Source organism: Bidens hawaiensis, unplaced genomic scaffold (genome assembly GCF_021521415.1).
Source record: "Bidens hawaiensis isolate Kalapana, Puna unplaced genomic scaffold, B.hawaiensis_p1.1 tig00048226_1, whole genome shotgun sequence".
NCBI lineage: Eukaryota > Viridiplantae > Streptophyta > Magnoliopsida > Asterales > Asteraceae > Bidens > Bidens hawaiensis.
In genome coordinates this window covers 120,209-127,596 of record NW_027506066.1, presented here as the reverse complement: position 1 = coordinate 127,596, position 7,388 = coordinate 120,209, and positions in this window count along the sequence as shown.

Genomic DNA, 7,388 nt, shown 5'->3' with positions numbered 1-7,388 from the left:
TTTGGGGATAGGAATAAGACCGGAACAGAGCTCCTAGAGTTTGCGGTGGCACACGGCCTAGGTATTTTAAATTCTTATTTTAAGAAAAAAGATTCTCATTTGATCACTTTTAGCAGTGGAGGACGCGACACGCAAATTGACTACCTTTTGATGAGACAATGAGATCGACGTTGGTGGAAAGACTGTAAAGTCATACCTGGGGAGACAGTTGTGGCTCAACATCGACTGCTAGTGACTGATATAGGCTTTAGAAATAAGCTAATTGCTCGAGAGAAGAAAGGTACACCTAGAATTCGATGGGGAAGCTTGAAGGATGAAAAGCTCCTACTGTTTAGGGATAAACTCATAAGGCAGACACGGGCTAGACTAAATGAGGACTCAACTCATATATGGGAAGCTATGGCGACAAACATTATCCAAGTAGCAAATGAGACTCTCGGGATAACAACAGGAAAGGCAGGTGGGCACAAGGAGTCTTGGTGGTGGAATGAGGTCGTACAAGACAAGATAAGGGACAAACAAAGATGTTTTAGGGAGCTTATGAGGTGCACGAATGAGGAGGAGCGAGTGGAATTGAGGGAGCCCTACAAAACGACCAAGAGAGAGGCGAAGAAGGCAGTGGCAGAAGCAAAGAACGCGGCGTATAAACGGATGTATGAAAGTTTAGAAACAAAAAGGGGGGAACATGCTATCTTTAAGATTGCCAAAGCTAGGGAGCGTAGAAGGCAAGATCTAGGACCTGTGAAGTTCATAAAGGGTACAGATGGACATGTACTGGTCAAGGAGCAGGACATCAAGCTAAGATGGCAAACCTACTTCCACAATATTTTTAACAATGGGAGAGCTTACCAACAAGAACATAACAACACAACCTCCCAACGACAACAACCGAATAACTGTTACTGCCGACGGATAACACGAGAAGAGGTTCAGACTGCACTTAGGAGGATGGGAAGGGCTAAGGCGGTTGGCCCAGACAACATACCAATCGAGGTGTGGAAGTGTCTGGGAGAGGAAGGAGTCCTGTGGTTAACTAATCTCTTCAATATTATCCTCAAATCTGGTAAGATGCCAGACCAGTGGAGGAGCAGCGTCGTAGTTCCTATCTATAAGAACAAAGGAGACGCCCAATGTTGTGGTAACTACCGAGGAATCAAATTACTAAGCCATACTATGAAGCTATGGGAAAGAGTGATTGAGGTTAGACTTAGACGGGAAACCCAAGTTACAGTGAACCAATTTGGCTTCATGCCGGGGCGTTCCACCACAGAGGCAATACACCTTATAAGAAGATTGATGGAAAAGTATAGGGAGAAGAAACGTCACCTGCATATGGTGTTTATTGACCTTGAAAAGGCATACGACAGTGTGCCAAGACAGGTGCTTTGGGAGTGCTTGGAAGGTAGAGGAGTACCGAGGAAATATATAGAGATAATTATGGATATGTATACCAGGAGCGCAACAAGTGTGCATGCAACCATGGGGGATACTGAGTTCTTCCCCGTAGAGGTAGGACTTCACAAGGGGTCAGCGTTGAGTCCGTTTCTTTTTGTAGTAGTCTTGGATGAGTTGTCAAAGTCGATTCAGGGCATGCTCCCATGGTGCATGATGTTCGCAGACGATATTGTGTTACTTGCGGAGACAAAACAAGATCTAAACATGAGGTTAGAGGAGTGGCGAGAAACCTTAGAGACAAAAGGTTTAAGGATTAGTCGCTCGAAGACGGAGTACCTCCACTGTGATTTTGGGGAGGTAAATGACAATTATGACACACAGATCACCATTGAAGGGCATGTGGTACCCCAGGTAACAAAGTTCAAGTATCTAGGATCTTTTGTGCAGAGCGATGGGGAATTAGTCAGTAATGTAACTCATCGAGTCCAGGTAGGATGGTGTAGATGGAAAGCAGCCACAGGTATATTGTTCGACAAGAGTTTCCCAACTAAACTAAAGGGAAAATTTTATAGGGTCGCAGTTAGATCTGCAATGCTATATGGAACAGATTGCTGGGCCATCAAAAAGGCACAAGTGCGGAAGATGGAGGTAGCAGAAATGAGAATGCTACGATGGATGTGTGGGCACACAAGGATAGACCGAATAAGAAATGTTGTGTTTCGGGAGAGATTAGGGGTAGCGAACATATCAAACAAGATAAGAGAGTGGAGATTGAGATGGTTTGGAGATGTGAAGAGAAGACATTCGACGAATCCTGTTAGATCCGTAGAAAACATGACTATAGAGGGGAGGAGGGGTAGAGTACGACCTAAATTGACTTGGGATGAGAGGATTAGGCGTGATTTGATAGACCTAAACCTCTTCGAGGACATGGTTGGAGATAGGAATTCTTGGAGAAGTAGGATTAAAGTTAAAGATTTTTAGGGACAAATGAGCACTTAAAGACTTTTATTTACCTTATTTTGCTCACACACCATATAGTACTATTTTTATTATTAGTATTATTACTATTTCATTTACTATATTTTGCCTCATACTTATGTATTACAGAGCTGAGGGTCTCTTCTGAAAGTCACCTCTCTATCCCGTTTGATAGAGGTACGGTGTGCCTACATCCCACCCTCCTCAGACCCTACTTATAGTTTTGCTGTTGGTGGAACTTAACTGAGTATGATTGATTGATTGATTGATTGAACAATGAACTACTAAGTCTTGAATTGGGCTATAGGCTTATAGCTACCCAATAGAGAATACAATCAAAATACCGTTTGTTACATGCTCAATACAATAGGCAAAGTGGCAAACACTTAAACCCTAACAATACTTTCAATTTTTGTCATAAAAATCATAACTCAAAATATAAATTAAAAACAAAAAGATAAAAATAAAAAACTAAAATGTTTCCTCCATTATCCTTGCTAAAAAAATCAACCGAAACCCGTTCTGACCCGAACCTTTGTCCCTGACCCGTTTCTACCCGAATATCAAAACAACCTTTTTTTTTAATTGACCCATTCTGACCCTAACCCATTTCGACCCTAACCCGTTCTGACCCATGATCCGTTTTGACCCTAACCCGTTCTGACCCATGATCCGTTTCGACCCAAACCAACCCATTTGCCACCCCTAGATATAGCCATTGATAATACTCAACTTAACAGGATTTTGAACAAATATAAGTGCGTAACACACGCTATAGACAATGGCATGACATTTTGCTTAAATCAAGGTTACTTTCATGTTAGTGTTTCTCGTTGTAGAGTGTCCAACTCACATTTTGCTCAAGAGCATGTATTTATCTTTTTATTGCTTCCTTTCCGTTTTCATATTGTGCAACTTGATAAAAAAATCTTTGGCTCATTATGTTAATGGTTTCAAGGATGCAAATAAGAAGTATTCAACAAAGAGAGAATCAAATAATTAGACATATTCTCCCGTATAATAAGCTTTACACATATCCTAACTAATTGTATTTACTTAATTTTGGTCTTTACCTTGGCTTCTTGATGTACATATACGATATACCACTTGTAAATAATGGATAATAAGTGCTTTTCAATTCAAATCTATTTATTTATATGGTATCGAAGCTTTCGTTCCCTTTAACGACTTCAAAACTGCTACCTTTTTTTTTCATTCCTAAACTTAAAATAACTGAATCACACCTCAAAGTTTGTCCCGGTGTTTTGAAACCCGGACCGGATCGGCCAGTCGGACTGGCCCAACCGGGACCTGATATGTATACCGGTTTGATTTGTTAGGATCTGGCGCACACACAAACACGAACAATACTACAAGAGAAAAGTAAACGAAGATGAACACGCTAGATTTACGTGGTTCGGTCTAGACTGACCTACGTCCATGGGTTGCAACCAGGGTATTTTATTATTGCCACTCCCTCACTCGTGAGGAATTACAAGTACAAGTTTACAATATATAGAGAACAATCTAGGGTTTCTAGCTTAGGGAACAAGAAAATATAAACGGGCCGTAATAATGAGATATAGGGTCGGCCCAAAACCTCCCATGTCTTCCATCTTTATAACACCCATTTAATCCGTCTTCAAGTAAACCGGGCCCAAACCGAGCCCAAGCCTCCACAAACCCAACAATCTCCCACTTAGAAGCTTGATAAACTTCAAACTGTCATCTGCTGTGAATACTTGTACCTCTAGTAATCTCATCGACTCACCTGGTTGCAGCCACCTTCTAATCAATTAACCTGAAGGCCCGTTGAAGCTCCCCCGAGCTCCAACACATCAGTCATGGCTATAACTGCCACTAACTCGTCCTCTGTCCCTACCGACTCCAACTTACATGAATTGTTGGATCATGGAATACCCTAAGAATAAACAACACTCTCCATATGTAGCAGGTGTCCTTCTGGAGAGACTTTAACAGATGGTATACTGGTTCTTCTAACCCACTGTCGTCTGGTAGATATAACCGAAGCTTTGACTGACTTACTGTCAGTTCTCCTACTATCACGAACACCTCATACTGGTTTTCTTGAACCCTTCCATACATGTTCAACCTGAATCTGACCTATGGCTTTGGGTTTATCTCATGCAAAACAAACCTTCTTCTGCCCACTAGAATCTGTGAACCGGATTTTGACTTTCTTCTGAACTGTGGCAGTCACTCCCTCAGACGGTAAGCTGACCATGTACAATGAACCTTTCTTTCTTTCTCGAGCCATGACAAGATTACCTTTAACCACCTTCCACTGCTTATTCACGAACTTAATTTTGTCACACCCCGCCAAGGCGGAAGTATGGGCGGGTGACGCCATATATACCGTAAGCATATGATTATCGCCAACATACATGTATTAGGATACGAATAGTATTAAAAAGTTTACAGATTATAACTTATTTTCGAACGAAATTTGTTGAAAACAATTAGGAGATTCCTCGTATATGACCCTAAACATCGATAGAGTTATACAAGCAAAATCCTCCAAAATGGTATCCTAGTTATGCATTGAGATCCCGTCTCCATGATTCGTTATGAGCGTTGTTAGTTCCCTGAAAAACATACGTTTAAAAAGTCAACACAATGGTTGGTGAGTTCGCAGGTTTTAAGACTTGTTATGATATCATGTTTTCAAAAATCATTGAATCAGTTCGCAAACAAGCATACAATAACTTATTGAAACAAATACGATTATCCTTTGTAGACTAGCTAAATCTACGAATTAATATGACGAATCCTAAGCCTATAACAAAACCACGACTTATATCATTTTGCCTTGTTCAAATCTCACAGATGGAATATACGCACCCTGTTTCGATGCAATATCGGAGGTTAGCGCGACTAACCTAACAATAGGGGTAAATATCAACGTCAATATTACTATTCGTATATTCATGTGGCTAACTCCGTTAGCTAATGGTTATAGTATGCAAGCAAGGGGCTTATAGAACTACATAGTTCAACTGATGTTAGCATAAGGATTGTGTGTTTTGTTTCTAATTATCGTATATAAAAGTAGATGTGTATGTTTTCCAACCCCAGATTAATAAAATAGTAAAACAGAAAGAAAAGAAAAGGGTATTGAAACTCACTTTTAACCCGTTTTAAGTGATTCTCTCAAATGTAACATTTTTTTAACAATAATAAGGTTTTCACACCCGTTTATGGTTTTCTTTAACATGGAAAACGTGCACATATATTGATGTATAGGTGAAAGCTTAGCATAGCGTAACTCGTTTATAAACTAAGTTTAACTCACTCAGTTATAGGATTAAGGTTTAAAGAGGGATTAGAGGGTCTTGAGCTTGTTTCTTCACGTAAAGCTCGTTCAACTTCCTGGTAGAGACCTCCTATACCATCTTGGTCTTAAGAGAAAAATAGAGTGTATGTAGAAGTGGTTAATAACAGAGAGAGATCGTGAGTGGTTTTTAGAGAGACAAAAGGTGGTGGTCGAGGATTGTGGTTCCAGTAGCATGATGGAGGCCTTTGGAGGTGACTACCGATGGTGACAGAGGTGGGTTATGGCGATACGGCTTGGCGGCGTCGTGTTGCGGTGGTGTTATGGTGATATTTCGGTGACGTTACGAAAATGTTACGGTGTAATGGAGATGGAGCTAGAGAGATGAAAATGGCTGATGGTGTTTTATATGGTGGTAGGTGGCGGTTTGAGGGTGGCTCAATGGTGGTTGAGAGCTACTGTCGTGAGGAAAATGATGATGGTTTGGGCCTGGTCACAACAAAGGGTAAAGATAGTGAGAATAGTTGTTGTATGTTTTGTGTTATCTGGGTTCACTTGGCTCGCTTATAATGTGAAGAACCAACATCATGATATGTGAGGTTGAGTGTTGAAAATATTTAGATTTGGAGTTGGTGATAAGAGTGTGTAACTAAACAAGTTGTAAATAATTGAGTGGTGTTGTATAGTGGTGTTGACCAAAGATGCAGAAAAGAAGAAAAGACAGGGCATGGGAGGTGTTTTGTTAATTGTAGTTGGTTATAAAAATCTTTTACCAACACTTTTTGTTTTCCACATACTAGAAAGTGTGTTATGAACAATTATGATTTGATGACTATCCATATTCTAACCCCACATTACCATTAATATTGTATTAATATTGTGATCTTATAAATAGTGGGTTCTTGTATTTGATCTTGGATACTCAATGAAAAGACTTATCTCATCTATCATTCTTTACTATCTCTATCTTTATATTATGTTCTTATGTTTATCTACTATGTTACTTGGTTGCTAATAGGTTGTTGTTTTACAACACGTTATCAGCACGAGTCTCTATATCTTATCTTGGCTTCCCTTAATTAATCAACAAAGTCTTTACCAACAACTATATCGCCACCGTTGGCTATCGTCCTTTCTTTACTCTCCACATCGATAGCCGCAATGCAGTTTCATAACTAAGGTACGTACCAAGACTGACCTATTATTTGGTCTTTGATAAATTCATATGTTTTGATGCACTTTGAGTTATTTTTTTTGGAATACGTTTTCCAAATAATTAATGTGCATAGTTTGAAGAATTAATATGTATACTAGTTTATATGTTTTTAGCCGGTTTTCCATATCGCACATCACATTTTCCCAACTTAATTACTCATATACTCTCTCGTAATAATCATGATTATTTAAGTCACATTTTTTTTGGGATTATTGTATTTTGTTACTTTATGTTCATAATGCTTATGATGAAGAACACATCCTACTAGAGTTACAGGAACATTTTTGTTTTCATTCTCTACGACCATTCTCTAATATAGTTTTTAGATTAATTAACTAACAATAAGTTTAAGATATAGATGGTAAATGGATCAATATACATTTATCATTATTAACTATCCATAATTGTTATATTTATATAAATGGATTAAATAGTATTTATTGTTATAAATTATAAATCATACACCCATGAAAGAAAATTAAACTATGCATTTACAAGATATGC